Raw genomic sequence first — 9,527 nt, 5'->3', positions numbered from 1 at the left:
TATACCTTTAACCCTCAGTTCTCCCCTTAAAAGGTATGAAAATACCAAAAACGACTTTATTCTCTGATCTTTTAGCATGTTCTGTTCATTCCCGTCATTTCTTACAAAAAGCGGCGTGATGTAGCACGGTGAGGATTAAATTATCTCCGAATTTTTATCTGCAGTGAACGAGGTTGTTTACGTGCCTCGATTTAAATACACGGGCTTTAAAATTTCCCTCCCACGTTCTCGAAACTCAACGCTGATTGGTCTGTTCCATTGCGCGTATTCGAAATTTCGAATACACGTATTAATGAACGTTATGATCTGTTTAGCCAACCATATACGCTTAGGCTATAATGCGCAATGCGTTTTGGGCGTTTAAATGTTACAAGTAAAATGTGTTTGAGATGTTTGTGCGTATGTGTATGCACTAGTAAATGTCATATGCGTACAAGGTTTGGCAAGTCTTGTGTTGATTATTATATACGTGCGCGGGGAGCGGGGTGCGTATGTACGTGTATACACTCGCGTATGTCATTGCGTATACTGTTCAGTAAGTCATGCATTCAGCATTATGTGCGTGCGCAGGCGAGGAAATGCGTATTCATGTTTATTCACTCGCGTATAATCCTACGAGTACACTGCGTACAATGATCGCGCGTCGGCATGCGAGGTGGACAGATGTATCTTGTCACGCGTGTGTTTGGCGCGTGCGTTATCAACAATAATTATTATGAATACTGCCCTGATAATTCTAACACATTGAACCTACTTAATACAAATAATACTATAGTATATACACGCATTACGTATGTTTAAAAAAACCTTATCTTTTTTGGTGTACACCAAAAAGCCTTGTTTCTTCAAAATTATGGACTTTCAAAAGTCCACTTCGAAAAAATTTGTTGTTAATTATATTAGTGGCAGTAAAAGTAAAGTGTACGTAGGCTTATATTATTGCAACATATCATAGTGTCATAATTATATTGGCACTTCAATACTGAACAATTCTGATTTTAGAATCTACGATCGACTATGGACATTGCATTTTAAAACGGGACTTTGAACGGGCAAAGTCCCTAACACATGCACTGTCAATCATACTTGTTTATCAATCCAATTTAACCGCAAGTAAATACAATACACGCGCATGCACTTACTGACGCGCTCATGCAATTACACAACACAAAGGCCGCATAGTTGTGTACCATGTAGTTATTAATGGTAATGGCAGGTGCCCGGAGGATTTAAACCATAACGAGATCTGGGCGACCAATCACAAGCCAGATCCAATTAAAGATGCATTACATCATGGCCAATTTCTCCATAGAGTCCCGTGTTAAAAATTTTAACCGCAAGTCAAAGTTAGTAGTCCATTTGGGAAGCTAACAAAGAGAGGGGGTGCGGTAACTGAAAAGATCAGTTGTGAAAATCTATCAATTGTGCACACATTAATTAAATCAGAATTTTAAGCTTAAATACAATATCCAGAGTATACACAATGGCCAAGTGGACTACGGGGTAGTCTACTTTTGGGTGTGAAATATTAATAGATAGTAAACTTACCGACTACTCTCGTCTAATGATTTTGTTCCCATTTTGCCGCAAAAAATATGTAATAACAGAAAACAATGTTTCCGATTTATGTGCACTACACATTCCTCAGCAAAGAATCTGCATCATCCTCTATCCTCTTTGGGAAATTACTCTTATAGAGTGGGATTTGTTCACCCTCTAATAGTTCATTCCTCAGTAAAGAATCCGTATCCTCCTCTATCCTCCTTTTTGGGAAAATACTCTTATAGAGTAAATAGCAACAACGTGTTGGATTTGTTCACCCTCTAATAGTTCATTCCTCAGTAGGATCCGCATCCTCCTCAATCCTCCTTTTTGGGAAAATACTCTTATAGAGTAAATAGCAACAACGTGGTGGATTGTCCACCCTCTAATAGTTCATTCCTCAGTAGGATCCGCATCCTTCTCTATCCTCCTTTTTGAGAAAATACTCTTATAGAGTAAATAGCAACAACGTGTTGGATTGTTCACCCTCTAATAGTTCATTCCTCAGTAAAGAATCCGCATCCTTCTCTATCCTCCTTTTTGGGAAAATACTCTTATAGAGTAAATAGCAACAACGTGTTGGATTGTTCACCCTCTAATAGTTCATTCCTCAGTAAAGAATCCGCATCCTTCTCTATCCTCCTTTTTGGGAAAATACTCTTATAGAGTAAATAGCAACAACGTGTTGGATTTGTTCACCCTCTAATAGTTCATTCCTCAGTAAAGAATCCGTATCCTCCTCTATCCTCCTTTTTGGGAAATTACTCTTATAGAGTAAATAGCAACAACGTGTTGGATTGTTCACCCTCTAATAGTTGGAATAAAGTAATGTGGAAGTTCAACATCCAATGGAAGCAAATAAGCGAACCAATCATATACCCGGCGTATTGTTAATATCAACCGACAACATTCAGCAACTTATCCCAACCAATTCTAAGTGAGTAATGGAAGCAAGCAACAGACGCTATATGCTTGGAGTAATTAGGCTGGTCATAAAATAGACCTGAATATTAATAAATAAAAAAGGTATAGTGAACAAAGTGTAGGTTAATAGTAATGGGGTAACAGCAGTGGCGTCGCCTTGATTTTTATAGAAAGGGGGTAACGGGGACAAGGTGACAGTCAGGGGAGGGTGAAAAAGATGACGAATTGCTCAAAAATGGTTTAAAAATAAAGTTTCACAGAAGAGGGCACATTTGTTTCATAACCACTGAGGTATAGGTCAGTTTTTGTTTTATTTTAACCCCTCTTCAGAAGTATTTATATTAGTTCTTGCTCAAGTAGCATTCGATGCTACACAATTGTTATGTTTGGGTGGTTTTTTTTATATGGGTTCTTGCACAAAATGCTAATTGAGCAAGTACATATGCAATTCACCAGTTTTCGAGAGGGGGTTATATGAATTATTTTTTATGTATTGTATATCACTGGTATGTGTATGGTCTTTTCAAAAATAAAATGTCCATCTGAAACATAGGTAAACACACTTTCATACTAATGTATATTACTACTTTTGTTTGTGTATGGTTTAAAAAAATAGGTTTCACAGAAGAGGGCACATTTGTTTCATAACCACTAAGGTATAGGACAGTTTTTGTTTTACTTTAACCCCTCTTCAGAAGTATTTTATTCGTTCTTACAATACAATACAATACAACTTGCTCAAGTAGCATTCGATGCTACACAATTGTTATGTTTGGGGGTTCTTTTTTATGGGGGTTCTTGCACAAAATGCTAATTGAGCAAGTACATACGCAATTCACCAGTTTTCGAGAGGGGGTTATATGAATTATTTTTTATGTATTGTATATCACTGGTATGTATATGGTCTTTTCAAAAATAAAAAGGTCCATCTGAAACACACTTTTATACTGATGTATATTACTAATTTTGTTTTTGTTTGTTTTATTTCTTCGTTAACAATTTAGGGGTAAGGTGTATAGTTTTAAACTACTAACGTGGTCAATTTGACCACGCTGTTTTAAGAGTGTATATACCTAACGTGTTGATTTCTTGGTTTTCAAATTCTTTATCAGTTAAGTTTGCAACTATTTCAAACTGTTGCAACTTGGTAGTTCACAGCATCTTGTGAATTGTAGTGAGCTTTTGCAAAAATTGCATTGATCATTTCATAGCGAGTGTGTAGAAGAATTCAAATATCACAGATATACTGTTGTGAGTCATGTTGTAAAGAGGGCTGAAACAACAACATTTTTGTAAAACGTACATAACTCATTAGCAACAATAAATCAAACAAGTTTTCAAGGCATTTGATTTGTAGAATGAACTTTTACAAAGTGTTATTTTTCAATAATATATTGATTTTGATAATGAAAATCGATTTTTTGCTGCTTCGACCAACAATTACTAGTCTACCCTTAAGGGGGTACTACACCCTTGGCCAATTTTGTGCCTATTTTTACATTTTTCTCAAACATTATAGAGCATTGATGACAAGTAAGATATGTATATTATAGGGGCAAGGACTACAACTACTGCACTGGAAATTTTATTTCATCACAGACAACAGTTGTGGAGTTACAGTCAAAAATGAGGGAAACCAATATTTGATCAATAAATCAATAACTACGTGCCTTGAGTTACTGAATTTTCAGTGCAGTAGTTGTAGTCATTGCCCCTATAATATACATATCTTATTTGTCACCAATGTGCTATAATTTTTGAGAAAAATGCAAAAATAGGCACAAAATTGGCCAGGGGTGTAGTACCCCCTTAAGCGCTGGCTGTAAAATTGTTAGAGATTTAGGGATGTATTTTAGGAAGACACACGTGCACGTGTCGGGTGGTAAATACCAGTGCGGCAAGTACTGGTAGGCCTATTTACCAATAAATGCCACTGAAGTGAAGACCTGGAAATACTAATAAAAGTGCATTTCAAACGATTACTATGAAAATATATGGACCTCGACCATCGTCTCAAATAGGGAACGGCTGGCCAAGATTATTATCGATTTTTTATTCGCGTCTCAAAAAAACTTTCCATTAAAGAAAAGGCGCTAGAAAAATAAATTCTAGTTTTAAACTACTCAAAACATAATGTGTCACCTGCGTTCATTGAAGAAACCATCTTCCTTGGAAGAAACCAAGTGATACTTTACTGTTGTCTTTGCTCATTAAACGCTTCATTGCATTATAGTAATACAAATACACTGTAAAAAGTTTGCTCTATTCTGATAATTTTGCTTAATAAAATTGTTAATTGTAGAAGCCAAATTGTGTGTGTTTGCGTGTATGTCGGGCGGGGGTGGGGTGCGGTGGGGGTGTGTGGGAGGAGGGGTGCGGATCAAATTAAAAAAAAAAATTCAACAGTAACTGATCTTACATAACCGGTATTATATAAGACAAACATAAAGTCGGCTATTAGTACACATTTATTTTTTATGACTATCGTAATTTGACGACAAGCATATGGGTTTGCCAACAACAATCACTTTTTGCCGACAAAATTTAGGATTAGAGGGAGTCACCCCTCCAAATGCCCCCCCCCCCAGCGACAGCCCTTGTCGGAACTTCCATTACAGAAAACAAGTCTTTTAAAATATGGTTCCATTATACTCCTTTACTCTCTAAATTCCTAAGATTTAAAAATAAGTCTAAGAGACTTGTTAGAATGACAAAACCTTTCAGAGACTTAAAATTCAAATCTTTATTAGAGTAAAATTTAAATCCATTAGATTTGAATTTTAAGTCTTTTCAAGGTTTTGTCCTTCTAATAAGTCCCTGGAATTTAGAGAGTATATAACCCAAAAAATGTTATTCGAAGCCTGTTATTACCATATTCATACTGTGATAACCGACGTACTCGTAGCAATAATATAACTTAGTTTGCATGCATGCATTCTTGCACCATATAAAGCTACCATACATGTTAAGAGTGTATACCCGGGTATATTATCGTCTCAGGTGTATACCGACTACAATTTTAACATTATTGAAGCTTATTGAGCCCCTTCGTTCCACAAGTACCACCTGCGTAAAAGTAAGGGTCGCTTCAAATAGATATGGAACGTATAAATAATCAAATTAATAGATAACAGTAAAAGCTCAGTTGGTAGAAGGGATGCCTTGGATGTTACAATGATTGATTTTACAATATAGCCTCATTATCACATTATTATAATTATTTGATAAAGAATTATGAAATATAGTTATGTTTCTTTCTAATTACAAAAAAAAACAAATGAAAACATCTAAAATATAAAGTATATTGCGCATGTATTTGACTTAATATTGACAAGTATTCCCCAATATTACCGGTAAATATCTGTATTCCCATTTACTATTATAGAATTGGGCAGTAAATGGCCAAACCTAAATTACGTTGATCTCAAACTATAAATTGGTTACCAATTCTTTCTTGGTAAAATAATTTACTGGTTGGGCATTTTGTGGCAGGTTTTAGGGAGGTTGAATTTCCTATGGCAAAATAATTTATTAAGTGAGCCTTTGAATCATATTGCCCAGTTAAATCATTCAGACTCATTAAGTGAACCATAAGTTTTGATGAAGAAAGGTAACAAACTACCTAGTTTGGGAACAACCTGTTAATTTTCTTGAGAAGATAAGATAAAATAAAAGCCATAATACATTCCCCTTTTTACATTTTTTCGCAAAAACAGATCTACATTTTGGAAAATCCATTTGCTTGTATGCCCAGATTTGAGGACAAAATGATTGGTCCACAACAGTTTCCACTGATTATAACAAGCCTGCCGTAAATACAACACAAGATTCGCACAGCTGTAGGTAAATGTTATAAATGTGCTCGGACCAGATCTGGTCCAAACAAAGTCTGCAATAATGAAACTGAGATATCGGCAAAAAGTGAGGAAAAACAATAAAAAATTAAAATGGACATGGACATGATAAAAAAGGTTCATAACTTTGCCACCAGGTATTCAAGAGACCTGGGGATTCGACATCAGTATTTGTATGCACCGCGCAAGTTTAATATTAAAAAATCAACTCTTCCGACTTCGGCCTGAGTGGATCAGATTGGGTTAGAAATGATTATAAAACTATAAATTGTGGCCATTTCAAGAGGAGTAGCCATTTCATTTCGGAGAAGCTGGCTTTTCAACAAACATTGAGACTGATTTAATACTACCAATCTTTTTGATACAGCCTGCAGTTAAGTTCACGGGTTTTGCACCGAATTAATACTCTCGCACCACCAAGCCAATGTATAAAATGGACCACTAGCGTCATCGTAACGGAGAACTTAGGTCAGGGGTGGCACTAAATTCACGGTTTTTGTATTAGCCACCTATGGCGAATTTTGTTGCCTTGTTCTCAACAAAGTGAGGCAAGGAATCGATCGGTTATGAATAATTCACATCAACTCTTACTAGGCCCATGTGATTGAGGTCACCACATAAAGGTGTCGTAATAAAGACTTTAGCCAAACGTACCAGAAACCAACAGAATCGTGAATCTATGCAAAATTATCGTCAACAGAACAACAGATACAGGCAAACGCGTTCTGATGATATACTCGGGGAGCTAGGACCACTTTCTGTGCACCCTCACAGGACCAAACCAAACCAACTTTTTTAGGTTCCTGAGATGACCCCAAAACATAATCAGGTCATCGAACTTTGCATAGGGTCAAAATTTTAAACCTGCTCAAATTGTGTTGAAAACCATTCCAATGTATTCCCCTAGTTACAAGGATTCAGAAAATGTATAGTTTGACCTATCAGATTGCTCTGAGTGTGTCTGCCAGTGTGCACAAAAGTCTCCAATTAATTCTGGCTCTTTTTATTGTAATGCCATTCAGGATTGGGCCAACTTACCAAGTGCAAACAAATCAATTTCTGATAAACCAAGTTTCAAAAAGTCTGTAAAAACTCATCTTTTTAACCAAATTTAGTTTCTAATGATTTTAATCATGTTTAAATACTTTTTTTACTTTTAATATTCACTTGTATATATATATTTATTTGTATGTTTTTGTTTTTATTTATGCCTTTTGCCCTTCTATGTATAAAGGACCCTTCGGAAATAAGCCTTTGGGCTTAAAGGGCTATCCTGTGATATCTCCTTGCTTTGTTTTTTTATGTGTATTATATGTTATTTATCTTAATTATATATCTATTTACCTTGTATTGTTGTATGTGCAATATGGAGATACCGAATAATATCAAATCAAATCACAAATCAAATCAAATTCATTCGCTTACTAGTATTTCCAAATATAAAATATACAACAACATCAAAAGTATATATCAATTACATTAAAGTATAAAAGAAACACACACAAAATATTTATATATATGGCGGAAAAGGCAGGAAGGCCAATAAGGCCTGAGAATAGCCTTTCCCTGACGAAAAAACAAAACAAAGATTATGAAATCAACCAACATAAATAATAATAATTAAAAAAAAAGACAAACGGACATGACAAATTACGGTGCTCGAGAATGATAAGATTTTGTTCAAGCTGTTTGCGGAAATGTTTTACGGATGTTGAGGGGTATTTTATTTTGTTATCAAGAGAGTTCCAAAAAATGGGTCCGCTCGTTTGAATGGAATGGTCGAAAAAAAACTCTTTTATTTTTTGTTAACTGGAGATCATTATTTTGTCTTGTCTGGTAGTGATGGATGTCAGAACGTTTTGTAAAATACTCAAATTAAATGAATTAGGTAGTTCATGTATGGAATGCTTGTACAAAAATACACCCTGTTCAAGATCTTGTTCTTCCAGTTAAAAAATGTTGTATTTGGCAAATAAAGGTTGGGTATGACTTCTATATATAATGGCTATTAGAAATGGTTCTTATTGCCCATTTTTGGAGTTTGGTCAGTTTATCTAAGTAAAGTTCACATTTATTCCCCCAGATTAGAATTCCATAATTGAGGTACGGCAAAATAAAAATACAATAAAATGTAATATTCGATCAGGAATAAAGTGTTTTAATTTGTTCATGATACCAATATTTCTCGACAAGGTTTTGGAAACGCAGTCAATATGACATTTTCAGGTGAGGTTTTCATCTATTGAGACACCTAAAAATATGATATGCTTCACTCGGTCCAAAAGTGTGTTGTCTAGGACAATGTGTAAGTAAATCTTGCTGCACTTTGACTTTCAGAGCTATTAAAAAACAGAAGGGGGTCCATCGGATCTGATATCAATCTAGATTTATTCCACCAGCCGTCTACACTGCGCATGTACTGTGTTATACTTCGTAGTGACGACTGATTATCTTACAGTTCAAATTGTGGCGGACCTATGCTTGCGACTTTGGTAAATGCGCCATAGCGCGATTGACTAGCGGATCCCGTTTACAGCGTCGCGTGTACTGCGCCGTTGTGACAAGATCACGCCATGAAATTCTCAAAACAACAAACTCGGTCTTGGACACAACTGCGCAGTCTCAGTGAAAGTTTTCAACCTGCTTAACATAATATTCATGTGCGACCAGAATCTGGTTGCAAAGTCCGCCACTCTTTTTCCACGCAGTTTTCTCAGTCGTCAATCCAGAAGGTTGACGACAGAGGGCAGCAGTTTAATATCAATCCAGAAGAAGAATGAGAATAATATTATATTTGATTGGTCTGATTTCCATCTCCAGGACCCTTAATAACATTTCAATCTTTGTATGTAATGCATTTTCAATACAACTTTACCATTATTACTTCTGATTAATTGGTTGATAGTTGACTCTGGTGCCTTAAATCAAACTTGGGATGATAAAGGAGTTCACAATAAAGGCATTTAAAAAATTGGTTATTGAAATCGAATTTCATATTAACCGTCTCTACGCAAGACAACCATTTCTTTTGTTATGCAAAGCTCACTCAGTCATTTAATGAGGCAATACAAACGATCGAATTTGGTGTTGAAATGAGCAAAATTTTGAGTTACACCTTTTCAATGTAAAATTAATTTTCTCGGTGAAATGAAAAGCAATAATTTTAATTTTTTCAGTAAATGTCAGGAAAAACTGTAATGCTTGATA

At 35.5% G+C, this 9,527-nt stretch overlaps 1 protein-coding gene across 1 annotated transcript in view; it reads right to left on the bottom strand.

Moving 5' to 3' along the window:
* The window catches only part of LOC140150782 (uncharacterized), a 34,725-nt gene extending 32,887 nt beyond the window's left edge, over positions 1 to 1,838 (bottom strand). The window contains exon 1 of the mRNA XM_072172899.1: positions 1,549 to 1,838. The gene's annotated coding sequence lies outside the window, so the exon portion shown is untranslated. The remainder of the gene's footprint in view (positions 1 to 1,548) is intronic.
* Positions 1,839 to 9,527: the final 7,689 nt, after the last annotated feature.

The sequence above is a fragment of the Amphiura filiformis genome, chromosome 4 (genome assembly GCF_039555335.1).
Source record: "Amphiura filiformis chromosome 4, Afil_fr2py, whole genome shotgun sequence".
Taxonomy (NCBI): Eukaryota; Metazoa; Echinodermata; class Ophiuroidea; order Amphilepidida; family Amphiuridae; genus Amphiura; species Amphiura filiformis.
Note: the sequence above shows the minus strand (reverse complement) of the source record. Positions and strands in the feature narration are given on the sequence as shown.